Source organism: Bradysia coprophila, unplaced genomic scaffold (assembly GCF_014529535.1).
Source record: "Bradysia coprophila strain Holo2 unplaced genomic scaffold, BU_Bcop_v1 contig_24, whole genome shotgun sequence".
Taxonomy (NCBI): Eukaryota; Metazoa; Arthropoda; class Insecta; order Diptera; family Sciaridae; genus Bradysia; species Bradysia coprophila.
The window spans coordinates 1,426,046-1,442,985 of NW_023503501.1; the positions used below are offsets into that span (position 1 = coordinate 1,426,046).

The 16,940-nt window shown below is 33.2% G+C and overlaps 1 protein-coding gene across 2 annotated transcripts in view; it reads left to right on the forward strand.

Moving 5' to 3' along the window:
* The first annotated feature begins 993 nt into the window (after positions 1-993).
* LOC119077783 overlaps positions 994-16,940 on the forward strand; it is a 90,918-nt gene continuing 74,971 nt past the window's right edge. For both annotated transcript variants that reach the window (XM_037185091.1, XM_037185092.1), the window contains exon 1: positions 994-1,930. The gene's annotated coding sequence lies outside the window, so the exon portion shown is untranslated. The remainder of the gene's footprint in view (positions 1,931-16,940) is intronic.

Consider the following 16,940-nt stretch of genomic DNA (forward strand, 5'->3'; position numbering starts at 1 on the left):
GACATTAAATGCTACCAGTGCCATAACGAAAAGTATGTTATGGAAGGCGAGAATTTCGAAATTTAAACTCTTTAATTAAAAACATTTTCTAGACAACCATCGAGTGCAGCTACGAAAAACCGATAATGTCATTCAATACAATAAACACGATTTGAACGTGAAAGACATCGATAAAACCACTAACCTTCTATTCGTCGACATATTATCCATGCAATATGTGACCAACACTCGGCAGCAAATCATAAAAATTTCCATATAAAAAACGTTAAAATGCTGCTTGAACACATTAAATGATTAAATTTAATTATTGTAGAATATTGACCATCAATTTACCACACTATTTGCATTCGTCGTCTCTCTTTATTTATTAATAAATTCAATAAACAACGACCTTTTTCACATTGCGCTACATTCCGATACATCTTTATAAAAGTTAAATTTTTCTTCTATGCAACCGTCTCCGCATATAAATATGACAAAAATCATAAAAATTTTCTTATTTATTTTATCATCGTTAAACATCTTCTTCGATTATCATCACCCATATAACATATATGATTTGATGATGTTCGATTCAAATGATAAAATTGATCGTAAAATTATTATAAAATTCCATGGAACACGGACGGTTAATGCTTATAGCAAATAAGGAACGCATAAAACGTGTATTATTGTCGAGTGAATTGTGAGTGTGTGCATGTATGTGTGGATGTATAATTGATTTGATAATATGCATTTTACAATAAAAATGGACAAAAGTGACTCATTCATTCAATTTCTTGTAAAGTTGTAAAACGACTTTTTCTCTGAGTAAACTGATTTGATGAGAGAGCCTGAGCCACCAATCTCTCATTCTCTCATTTTTAGTACAAACTCAACTGAAAGTAAATTAACTTTGATTTTATAAAAAAATGAAATAAAAAACAAAGTTTAAAAAAAAGAATCTTCTCGCTTTGGTTTCGAGTAATTCAACAAGTCGGTTAAAACAGCTGTCAGTTTATATTTTGAGCTGATTCGTAAAACACCTGATGGTGTTTGTTGTGCATTTCATTTTATTTTACCGATTACATCGCTTCGCGAACGTTACTGGCTAATGTACGGCCGAAGAAGTATTGTTCTCAGTTGGTGTATACACACCGATGGTAGTACTATAAATGTAAATAAAATATTACCGGAACGTTATAGAAAAATATATAATAAAAAAATAAATGTAGCGCAGTAGCTAGACGTTTTGTGTGTATATTTTTGTAATTTTGATTTCTTGGACGTTGAAAAGTCAAAAGATCAAACAGATTTGTGATTTGTGTGGTTATGCATTATTTATGTACCGGAGCAACGAAGCAATTTTATTTTTACGTACAATTCATTTAAGTAAAAAAAAAAATTAATCTTGAGAACTCAACATGTTCACCAGCTGAAATTGGAATTCATGCTCGGTATTCTTTTTTATTTCGCTCGATATCGAATTATCGCTGGGTGGTTCATATTATTCGTCGGTCGACGGTTGAATGAATATTCAAAACAAAAGAATTACGATGGAAGGAAGTAATGTCTAAGGTTTGTTTTTTTTCATTATAACGTTGTGTGTCTGTATTATGGAATTGTGATCATAAAAAAACAGCGTTGTGGATATATATTGAAGTCAACGAATCTTAAGTGTTTAATTGTGTAATGTGTTTGGCGCTTCTATAGTATACTATATGCTATGATTGAATTTATAGCGTTTGTCATCAGAATTATTTTTAATTAAACATCAACTGCCAAGTCAATAATTGCGTTGATTCAATAAAGTGTAAATCGCATCAAAAGAAATTCAAATAAAAACGAAGAGACGAGAAAAAGAAGAAAAAAAAAAACAAACTTAAAGACATAATTTGGTTGTGCTGGCTAAATGAGGGGAATATTGACAGTTATACTTCATTATTATGAGGTAAGTCTTAAAACGTTTTACAAATTCGAAAGAAACAAAATTTTTTGGTGTTGTTGTTGTATTGCTTAATGAACTGTTAAGTCTTTTTTTTCTTTTCAAAATTTTGTTTTGGACTTTCTTAAACATTTCATTCAATTTAATTTTATGAATTTAACTGTTTATCAAATTATTAAATTACAGACCGAATGTTTCGATAAGTTTAAATTATATTGAAACAAAAACAACTTTTATGTTGTTGCTGTTGGTGTTGTTGTGGTTCTTTTTTATGTTTCGGAATAAATGTGTTCCATACTTAACTGGAATGATATTTTCATTTCTTGTGATCGTTTTGTTGTCGGTTTTTTTTTTCATTCACCTCAACAATTTCTGTTTGTGTTGCTTGAATATATGAAAAATATTGTCACAAAATTACAATTTTATTTTTGATAGGGGTCAGCGTATAATGTTCGTGGGAATAATCCTGTCACGGAGGTGAACCAATTCACATAATGAATTTAATGATATAATTCTAGTTCGTTATTAAACTAATGCTAATAGAGTCTCGTCATGGTATTATGACTTCATATCATTTTTAAGTAAAAATTAGGGTCCGTTTTCTATGCATCGCATTGTTGGTGAAATAGAGTCATTGAACGAATGGAGCGAAATCGATGAGTGACTCTGTTAGCAGTTAAGTTAAACAATTTTATCGCTATTGAATAAGCAACGCCCACAAGTAAGACGGGCCATATTATGGAGACCAAGGCCTATTTTTGGAAAATTTAATCCTAAAAAACCGAAAAATAAAAAAACTCCGAAAAATTCGGAAAATATTTTCCGGAGTTTTTAGGAGCTTTTTCAGAATTTTACGGAATTTTGAGAAAATAAAATTGCTATAAATAAGACTTGACAGAGACCGAAGACTTGTACCATTATTTGTCTTTAAAAAGTAGAAACCAGTCATATAATGGTATACACAGTGGCTATTTGAACTCAAAGTGTGAAGAGCATCGATTTTAATAGCAATATTGACTTGATATCCGGCGGTGTATTCTTTTGAATGTACACAGAATACACTGAACACGAAGATATTTTGCTCATCAAAATATTATTTTTCGTTCATTTAAGCTGCTAACATATAGCCAACAATAATTTAAAATTCCGGGTTAATCTCTGCACTAATTTCAACGCTTTTTTTTCGATTGGCCTTGAGGTTCTCTAAAATTGTTTCATGTTGTCAGTTTCGGGCGAAATTTGTAAAATCATTTAGCACGTGCCGCTTGAAACCTCTGGATTTAAAAACACATTAATTTATTTCGGATGAATAATACCTACAGCATACCCGCTCTGTACTTTTTTTTTCTGAACATTTTGGACATTCACAGAATTTTAAAGGATTCCGAAAAGAGCTTGCAATTAGTGAGAAATGTTTGAAATGAATCGTTATGAGTATGTGTTGATTTAAATGGATTTGGACGGATTTGAGAGCTCTCGATATACACAGAATGGATTTTCGGTAAATTTACCAGAGACGTGACCACGGGTGGCAAAAGCCCAAAAATTGTAAAGTATTCAAGCAAAAAGTGGTGATGGCACACCTCACATACCTTCCACTTTAAAGGAACAGAATGAGAAAATGACAACTCAATAGCGCAGTGTGTAAGTCGGGACTTCACATTGAATCATTGAATTGCCAGTTGCGGGTTCGAAACTCAACCGCAACACAGATAATTGGCTTCATCAGGTTGTTGTCCACAATAAAGACATCTGATTGAACCGGTTATTAGGTTGCGTCTTGGATTTAGTAACTGTTTGTTACTAAATGTTTGTAATTGTTCGTTGGTAATGTCATTCAGTCAGTTACGTAAAAAGCCCTTTGCCGGTGTATGTTGTCTTTAAGAAGAGCAGGCACTTTTTTCTCCTGATTGTTTCATGATTTTTTCTCATTTGTAGATTCCACGTGCGTGTACCCGGTTGCGAATAGTGTAAAACACACTATTTGCCCCCAATTGTTAAAAACTCAAATGTAAGGCCGTTTGTACAATTAAAAATGAACTGTTGCTTCGTGGATGTAAATAGTGTATTTTAGACTATTTGGCTATCAGCACTCGGTTGCGAATAGTGTATCTTAGCCTTTAGCACCCGGCTGCAAACAGTAACTTCGTTACTCATTTGGTAGGAACTGTTCTCAACAAAAGGGCACGTAAAGTAGAAGGAACACAATTCTTTCATTTAGAGTTCTAAAATCGTTTTCAGATGGTTAACTACTAAACAGTTGGTTTTGTTCCCACTAACAATGCAAAAGTGATCATGTGAATAGAAATGATTTATTATTAGTTATGTATGGATGGTTCAAGTAAATTAACCCTCCTATAGCTGCAGACGTGCAGGCATCTCAGATTTAAATTTTACATCGATAAAAAACGGAAAACGTTGAAAATTCGAAGATGTTTATTTCGAAGGACTAGATTTTGAGCACCGATAAAAGAAACGGTACATTTTAGGTGTATGCTGTAAAACAAATTGTTGCTCAAAATGAAGAGTTTCATTGATTCAAAATAGAAAAACACAAAATTTGGGTCATGGCTCATTAGACAATACTTTCATCAAATTGATACCAATTTCATCAAGATATTGGTAAAGAGATTTACAATATTTGTTAAAGGATGAATTCAATTGGTAAACCAAGCAAAACAGTTCCTGCAACATATTTTCCCGTTATGAAAACTATTTCAAGCAATTTCAAAAGCTGAAAATATTTTTCCATTTTTCTATGATATATCTGCTCTGTATAGAGTTTGAACCGTCGGAATGAAAGAGCTTGTGTGAACTAAGACTAAGCCGATTAAAAATTTAAAAAAATTAAAAGAAAAGTGTTAATGCAAGTGATAAGCTGTCGTTTGCAATTAGAAAGACCGTCAATGGTGAATGGTCTCACAAAGACATAACAAAAACGAAACATTTTCAAAACTACGACGCTATTCGTAGTCCCGACCGAATTTAAATTCCATTTCCATCGTTTAAACGATTCACATAGAAACTATTATGAGAAAAGTTTTACAAAAAGAAGAAATTTTTCTTTTTTTTTAGCTGTAAACGCGCCATGAACACAACGAACACGGTTAAACAGCAAAAATGATTCTTTCGTCTCGTAAAATTTCCACGTATCTCCCAAATTGTAAACCATAAAACATTTTTTTTTGTTCTTCTTCATTTAAAAACCACAAATTTATTTTGCATAAACCTAATTTGTCATCATTATCATAAAGTACAAGAGTCTAGAAGAAAAAAGAAATAAAATTTAATGTTCATATAAATGAATGTCAAGTGAGTGAGTAAAACTTGATAAATTACATTTCATGTGATGGCACATAGTGTGAATACACATGACATATACCCATACAAACCATTCACATTATATAGTTCCATCCGAGGTTCCATCATAAAATGTATTAAGTTTTACGAGGTTAAATGTAACGAAGTTAAATTCCACACAAAAAAAAGGTTTTCTTTTGAATCAATAAACTTACGGTTGGTCGATTTTTTATTTCAAATATTTTCATTGATGAAATGGATGGAGATTTTTTTTTGTTGGTTGTGTCTTGGTTACCGTTTTTTTTTTCTCTCTCTTCTGTAAAAGCTGAGCATCTGAAAAGAATTTAGATATTTTGTTGAATTGAATTTTCAAAAAAAAAAAAAAATTGTACAGCGATGCTTCATAAACTTTCACACCAATTTCTTAGCGTTAAATTGTATTTTGTCACAGTTGATTTTCTGTGAATTGACTTTCCAATCTGTTTTTTTTTCCTTCTGCACAATTTTTTTTTCTTCAGATATTTCTACTCTCTCCGAATTTTTCCCATTTTACATTTCCAGTTCATATCGTTCCGATTGGGAAACAAACGAAATATTGAACACTAATTAAAAATTGAATTTCTACTTTGTATTATTCGCTTACCGACAAAACAATTGATACATCCATAGCACACCGACGTTTATGAACAAACAGTTAATTTAATGAAGAAAAAAAAACATCAAAATTTTAAATTGAAATTTAACGTAATAATGGAATCAGTGAAGCGTTTTTTTGTTTAATCAAAAAATCAAATCGAATGATTTTTTTTTCGGTATCCATTAATTTCACCGAAACATACGTTCATTTCAGTAAATAAATATTTTTTTTTTATTTGTTCACCTTACAGGAACATAATGTACGTTTAAAAAATACAATGACTATTTCATGACAGTCTGTAGGCAATTCCAAATTAATTTTAATATTTCTGACAGAATTTAATTTCGTTGGAAAATCAACGAACATTTGTTTTGTTCCTCCCCAGCAAAAGCCTTCAGACGAATTAAAAACACCGAAAACAAAAAGTCGATAAATCAACACGTTATTGTGTAAGTTATGCAAAGGCAAAATGCACCTTTACAAAAAAAAACAATTTTAATGGCATAAAAACAAACTCAAATGTCTTCGAGTGGAATGGCTAAGTTTAAATGTCTTACCGACCATTATCTTTGGGTTATTATCCACTTGCTGAAAACATTACACAATAATCGTATTATAAACAAATGAGGTAATCAAAAAATAAATATAAAAAGTTTAGCGGTTTTTTTTCTCTTCGTCTCATAGTAAAACGAAATTCGCAGTAGGTAATTGTAGCGGAATAGAAATTTTGTGATTTTTTGTTGTTGCTGATTTGAGTTACCCAACGTGTTTTCAAATCTATTTTTTATCAGATGCAAATCTTAGCTCGACGTTTAAAAACGATTTAACTGAGTTTGGTGGTTTTGTTTGAATATTTGTAAACATGGCAGGACCTAAGGACGTATTTGACTGAATTTCACCAAATATCAATAGAAAAATTCACCAAATTTAGTGAATCGGTTTACAGTTTGTTCACCTTTAGAACCTTTAGTGGCAAGTGAACGCGGCCAAGATGTCAGTGTGGCTTTGTTTGGTCACATAACGAAATATTCTTATTTCTGAGTGATAAGTGAGCCAGTGGAATAATTTGTACTAAAGAATGGTCCATTTAACGCTATACATATGGAGTACACTGTATTGGCGAATATTAACAAAACTGCACAAGAACACCTAGAAAGTTACATAACCTCAATTCCACCAACAAATTGCATTGTCATCTGTATCTGCAGGGCATATGTCAAAGATGACGACAACCAATTATATTTGCTCTCAACATTTGGTCTTTGAAAATTTAAATTAAATGTCATCAACCAGATGACTGAACATTGCTCCTGCAATCTCCCAGGCATGGAATACGGAAACATCAAACAACTATCGACAAGTTGAGATCTGTGCCCGAACGGCTTTGGTATTAGTGTCTTACATTACAACAATTTTGGCATCTGGCTTTGTTTTTGGCATCGTTCGAACCATTCAATTTCGTTGGTTTTGCGTTTGAAATTCATTTTGGCTGAAAACTTACTAACCTGCACCTGACCTGAATTAAATCAGGTTTCCGAGCCTTATTAAAGACACATAAAAGACTCGTACATCCCATTAATGTACTGCGTAAATGTTACATTCATACTGATACTGCTGTCTCGCTGTGTTTCAATGTGATTTGTGGATAGAATAACGTTAAAAGCAGAAAAAAAATCTAAGCTAAGTTCATCGGATGTGCTGTCAATTGAACTAATAATGCGATATTCTAACCTCCGACTCGTTTCGTTTCTACTATACCTGCTATCCTAATCAAGCTATGGAAAGGAAGCGGATCAGCCATCCTGTACCATCCTGTGTAACTCGAAAACGAATCGAATAAGATATCTTCGATCGATGGACTGCGGCTCTGACGGTGACTGTTGAGTATATCCAATTTTATATCCACCTTATGATCGGCTGTAATCGTGATTACAGGTTTCTTACCGGTGCACTATATCTAAATGAACTAATGTTACACTTTATTTGTGGGCTGATCGATAAATCATACCTGACACTTTGTTTGTGACAGTTTATTTTTGGAAGATATTAGTAATAATAAGTAATAATTTCAGTTCAACTTAGTGTTTCCAATGTAGCCATTTATTTCACATAGGAACACTGTTGCGCGAAATCAAAGCCGAAGGACTCAGAAAGCTATTCACATTGTTGCCGGTCAAGAAACGACCGAGTGGAAATGAAGCAATGCGGGAGAGAATATTGACGATACCGGTAGATGGGAGTTTGCGTTCGGATAATCAAGTAAGAACGAATGCAGCCAGCGTAATTGAAACCAAAGGATTGACAATCAATTAAATGAAGCATTAACTCTTGCAAATGGGAGATAAAATTTAGTGTTTGAGCTACTGCCTCAGACGGAAAACCAATGGTACAACCACATACGCAATGTGGGTGCTAGGGATTCCAGCGAACTGTAGAGAATTTATTTTCGGATGAATTTTTGTATGGCCAGCAGAAAATGTACTAGATTTCTGGCAGTTCATTGCTGGAATCCCTGTACCAGTGGTGTTGGTCCAATCGATGCAACGGCTGCGTTAGTAGAGCAGACTGCTCGAGCGATTGAAATTGAAGCGTCACATGCATCCTCTGAAATTGTAACATACAATTTCAGTACGAACAACATGGTACAAGCAACACCGGTAGCTGAAGCGATCAACATGATGCAGGAAATAAAGACCGACCCAACGATGCCGAAAGAGCAATTGAAATCTGGTGATTAATCCTTGACTTTCTACTCAATTGGCACGCCTTCACCTGGGAGCATGTTATTGAAGCATCGAAAAACCTGGATCATCTGCAGAACAATATGGACAAGTTTCGCAAAATGTACGGTAAACGGGAAAGTATCGTACGTAAGAGCTTTTTTTGAAATGATTAAGACCATCCCGAACTATCGTCAGGATTTAACGATATCTGATGAAGAGTATAAAGAGTATTCAAAAATCTGCGACAATGTCTATCCAATTATTCGAGGGTGATGATTCACCGGAACCTACATCAAATTTGACTCTTCTTAAACAAATGAAATAAAGAGTCAAAGAAGCTGCATTTTCTATTGTAATCCGATATTCACAGGTAAAGCAACGGAAAATTTTCGATCGTATGTTTTCGACCTCATAAATGACGCAAACATATCTGATTCGATCACATATATTGCAATTTAGATAGTCGGTATAGCGCCTAACTCTAAACATCTTTATGAAAAGAAACATTGGTCGTAATTAATTATACAAACAAGGTTGCAATTTATTTCACATTCCGTCGTTGGTTGAGAGGTTTTTTTCGGTATAAAATGAATTTTTAACACAACGTTGCGAAGGTAACTGTTGAAAGTGACAAGTTTTTTTTTTTAGTTAAACTGTTTGTTATATCAATATTACTAGTGAAAAATCACCATTAATTGTCGACAGAAATGTGACTGACTACAAAAGTGTCTAGACTGGAGTAGATATGTTTATTAAAATTTCTATTTGGAGAAGCTTATATAAATGTTAATTTGTTTGGAAGGTGTAGTCATGTTCAGAGCTATATGCAATTCTGCGATAAATTTTAAAATATTTATTTTATCGAACATTTTATAATAATGCAGAATAGCGTTTACCGCACTTTTTGTTCGAGTGTGCAAATGAAACAAAAACACTTTATACACCAGTTTGTCATATTGACATTTTAACTGAACTTCAAAAATATGGGTTGGGTTTAAAATAAAGTGGAAAAACCGTTTTGTATAAATTAAAAATCCGATTACCAAACATTCTTTGCTCTTAGACACAATGAATGTATGGTTTTAATATCGATAGAGACTGGTTTACGCTTGGCTCAATATTATCCAAGAAAATTGGATTTTTGTTTCCTAAGCACAATGTCGACTCGTCGATGTTTCGTTTTTTTTGTCCATTAATAGAGATAATTAAAAAAATAATTCGTTGAATAGGTCGACTTATGAAATCAATTAGTCAGATTAACTATGTAATTGGATTGTGAACCGTAATACGTGACGACGTAGATTCAAAACATTTAGTGGAATTTTGAGTGCTTCTTCTCCATACAAATGAAACTTCATAGGTCTCCGAACTGGCCCGAAGATGAAGTTATAATAAAGAAATTTTAATATCATTCCCATTGTTAATAGGACGATCTATACCTCCGACATGCGGAAGCAATGTTTTTGGGATTATTTTTGATCACGCTGCCCTTTGAATAGAATTGAATTAAGACGATCAAAAGAACAGAAATGGAAGAAATGTAACAGAAAAGTAGGAATGAAGTCATTTTTGAACGGGGTGTTCAGGGTGCGGAGTCTTAAGTATTTTCAATGTAGATTTCCATTGTTCTTCTTATTTATATTTCCTCTGTAAGAATTGTTGAAATACGCAATCGTAAAATTCTCATCAATTCCAATTACAGTCAACTCTCAATAGGTTATGGGCCCAGATTGTGAATAGGGCAGTGGAGAATAGTCTGAAGTGAATTGAAATAGGATGGAATTTGTTTCATTTTATGATACAAATTTAGGTTTATGAAAATGAATAAAAAATAGGATGGATTTGTGTGGAATGGACAAAAGATTGAAAATCGAAATCATCACACGCGAACTGAAAACGGAATATGATTTGGAATTTTGATCAAAAATAACAACAAAGGAAAAAACGATGACAAAGCGGTTTTGTGCAAATTGAAGAAGAAACAATAGTCATTTACATGACTAGGGATAAAAAAGATGAAAGGTAGTGTGAATTTTGTTGTTCCGAGGCGTAGTTTAGGTCAATAAACACACGAAAAAGCGACCTTTCATTTTTATACCGAATTATGTAATGGATTTTACATGCTGAGGGCGTCGAAAGAAGAGCTTGAAACATGAAAAGTACGGTTTTCTACAGCAGCATGTACAAGATATTTACGGCAATAACCACGGCAAAGTTTGTGGACGTCAAAAAAAAAACAAGAAGTAGATGATGATAAGTAGAAGACGGAGATGATAAGCAGAATAAGTCCTAGAAGGCATCAAAAATTTAAGCAAACGAAAGGAAGAAGTATAATTAAAAGGAAGAAGTCGGAAGCAGATGATGGTGCCACAAAAAAGGACGAAGTAGAAGAAAGCCGAGTGTGATCGATTGTTTGGTCATTTGATTTCTCATCAATTCCAATTATGATAATACAATCAAGTAAGCTCTGGTGAGGACCTAAAGTTAGTGATTAAATAAAGACCCAATTCAATACCCTCTCCAGCAAAAAAAAACTAGGGCAATTAGGATGGTAAAACTTTACCAAATTTTACACTTTTAAAAATGAATTGAATGAGGTATGAGCAGCGATGACCTTTTTAACATTGAACATTATTATGTCTCTTGTCACCATTACGGTGTTCGAAATAATTCGTAGTTTCGATGTCTTTTGAAATGTTGTAAAAATTTACATGATGTTAAACGAAGTTTGTTTGCTAGAGAGTGTACTGCCCAATTTCGTAATAGCTGTTTTATTTCCGATATAGATTGGAACTTCTAACAAGAATTCCTTTGTTGCAATTGTTTTGCAAACAAATCCTTTGTTGCATTCGTTATCCAAACAGTATTGGTTACCTGTTATCCGAAAAGCATAACAAATATTACGAAAATGAACATTTTACTAACTATTGACATGAAAAACCTAAACTCTCATGCATCATTGAATTGATGCAATATTAGAATGGACCGAAAAATGCATCGTGTATCATACAGAATGGTGCATGAAGTACAATTTTGTTCATGCATTCATGGCAGTAACAATGTTCAATTTACAATAATAATAAAATTCAAACAAATGGTTCTGACTCTGACTGTGTTTTGTATATTTTATATTAGAGATAGAGAGAGAGAGACTGTGAATGCACACCGAACGAATGTGTAAACATTTTTGCTTTTTATTTTTTGGAAAATGCATATAAATGTTCATTTCACATTAAGTCATGTTTTGTATGGTAATTTTGTGATGAACGTAGGTGGATTTTAGCATTTAGATTTAATACAGGCGACATTATAACATTTTGATTGATTTGATTGAATTATATGTTGCCGGGTATTTCTATCCATCTAAACGATCAACCAAAATGATATGCACTTTATGTAATTGATATGTGCATTTTAACTCGCCTCGAAACAAAATTCTATAATCTGCATAAATTAGACGTGGTGTGTGTGTTTCGCTAGATGGATATACAGTACAAAATATATATTGTAAGCTGCTTTCACTTAATTTCGGATTCTATATCTCATTGATATGAAGTCATGTCTGATCGTTCAACTTACCAAATAACCAACGAATTGCTTGTTGATATCTCCGACCGGGTGACGTAACGCCACTACATTATGCAATTGCATGCTCTTTTTTGCCTACATATATATAACACGATAACATATTGCAACTGAAGTCACCGAAATGTATGCAACAGAAGAACGAGTTGTCAACTTGTGGAAAAGACCTCTGGCCGTATAATTTTCAGAGATATTTATCGAATCAGAAACAAGTTCTCAAACAAATTTAGTAAAGTCGAAACTATTAAGATAAACGGAATTGTTTTAATTCGATTAGAAATGTTATATAGATGTGGTGTATCTCAGATGTATGTAGTTGTGGCTGTATCGCATCTGATATAGCAGATCTAACCCATTTAACAATAAGAATCGTTAAATGAATTGATTTGTGGTGTTGTAACATAGCAGCTTTCTAGCATCGACACAGCACAGACGTTATGTCAAATAGAGGTCTGGCAGCCGTGGATCCACCTATGATCAAAGTTTTTTTTTTTTTACTTTTGCCAGAATGCAAAACTCTGACTCCTAGCAGACTATAGAATTCGTATTGAAACAGAGTATAGATTAAATATAGCCTGTACGAGCCAGTTGTGTACTCGGGGTACCTATAAAATGAAATTTATCAAAAATCATTCGGATCAGAACATTTTTCAATCACTAATATTTTACAAAATTTTTGTGTTGTGTCGATGCACATGTGCTTTGGTTGCAATTGTCAAATATAATTGAAAACGCATCGAAAATCTGAATGAAGTTAAGAGTCATGGCCACTTATCTTAAAACTGTAGCGTACAGTTGAGCGTTCGTATTGTATTTTTGCTGAAATATGTTTACAAAATTCCTTTTTGAAAAATCTAAGACGTCAACAACCACCATACAAGAGTGTTATCTTTCAATAGATATTTCAATGTAGATTTGTCTGTATCAGCTTGACCATATTCACGACCTAAGTGTGCCCAAAATTTGAATTTCATGTGAACGATTCGATGAAAAAGTGAACCGAAAAATACATTTCAACGCTTCCTTATATGAAAATGACGCGTTAGAAAGTATTACGCACTTTCCATTTTACATTTTTACCGCACTCACGGCGTCAATTGAGAAAATATTCAGAAATGGTCAGTCTGCCAAAAACAAATCCATTTTCTATTGAAACCATATTTGTGGTGGTAATGTCGTCTTACATTTTCCAAAATAGTACATTTTCTACCTTGGTGTATATTTCGAGAATAACTTCGTATGTACAATTGTATATAACGAGCGCCAGCGAGTGTATATACAATTATACATAAGAAGTGATTCGAGAAATATACACCAAGGTAGAACAATGTTTTATCTCCTGCAAGCTGATATTTCATACATTAGCGAAATAACCACAAAAATTTGGATTTAAAATTAATTAATTAAGCATGTTGTTTTAAAACGCATTCACAACAAAAAAAACATCATACAGAGAATCCTTTATTTACTTACTCACACACATATACTATCCAATTCAACATTTCGTTCAAATCACATCATTCCGACTACTCTGATTATTTGATCGATGTAGAAGTGACTAACGAACCACTACCGACACCAATTGCATCGCGTTATGTGATTTGTTGGCGTAGTGGTCAGCGTGTTTGGTTGATATGCTGCTGGTCCCGTGTTCGCTTCCGCCGTTCGGCGATTTTTTTTTTTTCAAATATGTAGATGGAAAGTAAATTTACCCTAGGTGGGTTATGTGTGAATTATCCAATCGTATAGGCTGTGGTTATGTATGTGTTTGTGTTTATATGCAGAAACGCGTAATGTATGAAATATCAGCTTGCAGGAGATAAAGATATTTTCCATCACTCATAAGACGAATCGACACAACGCTAAATTGTAGCCTAAATTTGTGCGAAAAAATAATATTTTTTCGGTGAAGTTATCCTTTCTAGAAAAAATTGGACCACCATTTTGTGTTAAAATGGGTTGCCTTGAGTTAAATTATAAATGTTTGTGGCGGTGCATTCTAGCGTTGTACCGATTCGTCTTAATTTTATTTTGATTATACGGAGTGAAGTGCATATTAAGCTTATCTCCCTCTCTCTTTCTCTCTCTCTCTAATCTCTCTTTGTTATTTGTCTATATACCCACTTTTTGAATGGCCGTATTGTCGAGTTCTTCTTCTTCGTCTTCTTGTTCAGCCTGTTGCTATCCACTGCTGGATGTTGGCGTCCCCTAGCGTTTGGGATGAAACGTATAATTCGGCTGGGAATGAATTTTTATTGAGAATTGACAGTTGGAAGAAGAATTTTGTTTGAATTGAGGTTTATGTACTGAATGTAAAAGAAATGAATTTATCAGTCGGACGTGCAATAAAGGAAATTAAAGAAATTCAAAAGTCTACGAGTTATAATTTCATCTGAAAGCAGCCGACCTCAACACCTAGCTTCTTCCATTTCCAACGTTCCATTGGCGCGTTACTGCCAAATAATTTGTAAATGTTTTTTTAACATTTTGTTTGTGTTTGAATCAAAATCTTGTACTTCATTACAGGATTTGGTCGTATTTTCTTTTTAATTAAAATAGGAACTTGAACAGTATTTGCCTATTTAAACAAATTAAAAAATAAAATCAATTTAACCGTCGATCAAACAGACAATGTCTATTTTGCGAAAAATTCATTTCAATTAACAAAATGAAAATGGCAACATAAAAAATGAATTTTCCTATTACGATATGAGAAGGAGTAGTCTGAAGGCAAAAGTAACATATAAACCCAGATGTAGTTATCATTAATAGTGAGCAGTGAAGCCATTTCATTTTTAATTATGCATCGGTTGAACAGTGGATATCCGATTGTGTATGTATGTATAGCCGGTGTTGAAGGCAATCGTATGTGAAAAAGTAAATTATATCGGGTATAATGAACGTGTATATAATGGGATGCATTAGGTAAGATTGAAAAGACAATGAATAAGTAAAGTGGAGAACATTTTGCAGGTAGCTTCATGTACAGGCACTTGACGAGTTAAGTATTATGTTTATATGTGGAACAAAGAAAATTGATCCATGGCTTTTCAACATTTCATTTTCTAGTTATTTTTTTCGCATAAATATTTGATTAAGTAAACGAACAGAAATGAAAATCGTAAAGTTAGATTATCCGAACGAAACAATTTATCATCTCGCATGCAATCAAATTACGTGCGTATTTAGGGGATTAGTGCGGATATAATGTGAAATATTTTGAATTGTTTTTCGTAAAATATATGACGAAGGAAGACGAAACGGTAATACGTTTGCATTATGATTATATGATTATTCGCTTCCTTGAATCACATCCGAGTCTACCCGATACGATCTAAGGCTATTATAACTTCAGATTCAGAAAATGAGGAATTGTAAAGTCTGAAAACAAATTTGAATAACTCATTTCTCCGTATTGTAATACATATACCGCATTTGCTTCCATACTTTAAATAATATTAATGTTCGTATATGAACATGTATACATTTTTCGCTGAATTTTCCGCACTATAACGTCTCTAAAAGCTGATGGAATAATAGCTATTTATGCAACTAGTTGTGAAATGAGGGTGGTTTTTGTCACCAGTTTCGCAATGTGTTGTATACAACGTTTTATGCAATTTTGTCAATTATTTCACTATATGGGTCATTCCAACTGAAATGTAACATTTCGATATATTTTCACCAAATCGAACTGATTCCGGTAGGAAAAAAGACCTGGAATGACAACTATGCGGCTGGGCTGATATGTAAGAGAATTTCACATAAACGCACCTTACCGGATTAACTGCAGCAATTTACGATTTAAATTGTGAAATATTCTGGAAAATTTCCGAAGAAAATCAGATTTTGTTTGGATCTTTTTGGAATTTTCAGAATTAAAATTTTCAAAAATAGGCCCTCCATTTTCTATCGCAAACCATAATTAACACATTACAGTTTATGACTCATGAATAAGAGATTCTGAAAACACAACTAATAGTCCAGGTCTTTGGGTCGAAGAATTCCCTACAAATCTATAGTCTAGGATAGAAAAGACAGTGGACTATGAAGACGTCACTTATTTTTAACAACTGGCTGCTGATGACTTCAAACTTGTTAAAGGTCCAAATGTTAGCCGAGAAAATGGCCAAAAACGTAAGAAATGTCAAGTGTTTAGAACAAAGAAGTGCTAGAAACGTACGGATTCGATATTATTTGTATATGGGTTACTCCATATACAGTCACAAAAATAATTTCATCCTGAAACACGTCGCACGAAATAGCTTTCGTAAAAGTAGATCGAAATTTTCATAAGGAAAATCGTCAATGACATCCAAAATATGAAACTTACCATAATTCTTGAACCGAAATCAAGGATTGGTAAAGTAGTATGTCCAAAAAACAATGGAATTAGCATTCCAAATTATAGCTACGAATATTTTATTGATCTAGAAAAAACCTAAAAAGAAAAAACCTTTGCCGACTTTTCAAAAGTTCTCCTTTGAAATATTGGTAATGAGCCATACTTTCCAGAACAGAAGAAAATTTCAAAAAGATATTGTATTTTGGGAGATATTTGACTTTGAAGCTTTTCAATCTGGCCGGAAAAACGATTTTCCATTTTCAGAAGAAAAAAAAATTGTTCCATAACCTTTCGTTGCAAGCAACATGGGACAAAGAAAAATCTTAAAGAACTTAGGGCGCACAGAATTACACATGCACCTGGACTATAACTTTGGATTGTACCATATGAACGATGGTCGAGACTTTAGTCAATTCAGGATTTTTA